Consider the following 874-nt stretch of genomic DNA (forward strand, 5'->3'; position numbering starts at 1 on the left):
TCTGCTCATAAAATTTGGCGATTTATTTCCAGACACTTGTATATCTTCTTGAGATAAAACCGTATATTCTCCTGACGTATTTAAGACATAGAAATGAATCATAATCTGCACGTATACAATTCCAGTTCCGGCCTTTCGGCAAGTGTCTCATTATTCTTTGATTCCGGTATCCATTCTTATTGCTTAGATGCAGTAAAACCTTGAAAATTAATAATTTTTATCAAAGGTAATCGTTTTTCTTTTTACATTTATTAATATAATTAATGTATGTAATATTATATAAAAAGATGTGAGAAAATTAAATTTTCTAATATTTATATGAAATATATGTGATTATAATATGAAATTATTGTATTACAATATTGAAGCTATTTTTTTTGCAAAAATCACAGTATGTAATACACATGAATCTGAACATGTTACAATCGACAACTAATATTGTCGATTGTAAAGCTATAGATATATTAATATAAATTTATATATAATTATAAAATCATAAAGAAAATTATTTAATCGCATCTTACGTCTTTGTATACAAATGTGATTTGATAATTTTTCGCATACGGTTATGCAGTAATATGAATTTGTCTAAATAATTTCGACAGATTCATAAACAGTTACCATTTTGTACTCGAGTTTTATTTATATTTGCTACATGATTTTTATAACTAAATATAACTTCAAACTATAAACATAGAAAAAAATATAATATAATTTTATAATATAATATAATTTAATTTTAAATAATATAATTTTGTAATAATAAATAGGGTCTAATACGAATCTTACACAGAGAGATTGTAAAGTGTTATACATGCTTAAGATGCGTGATAGGGATTGGAGGGGATTTAGGAAGAAGCAGATAAAGTTCAAG

Source organism: Atta colombica, unplaced genomic scaffold (genome assembly GCF_001594045.1).
Source record: "Atta colombica isolate Treedump-2 unplaced genomic scaffold, Acol1.0 scaffold71, whole genome shotgun sequence".
Lineage (NCBI taxonomy): Eukaryota > Metazoa > Arthropoda > Insecta > Hymenoptera > Formicidae > Atta > Atta colombica.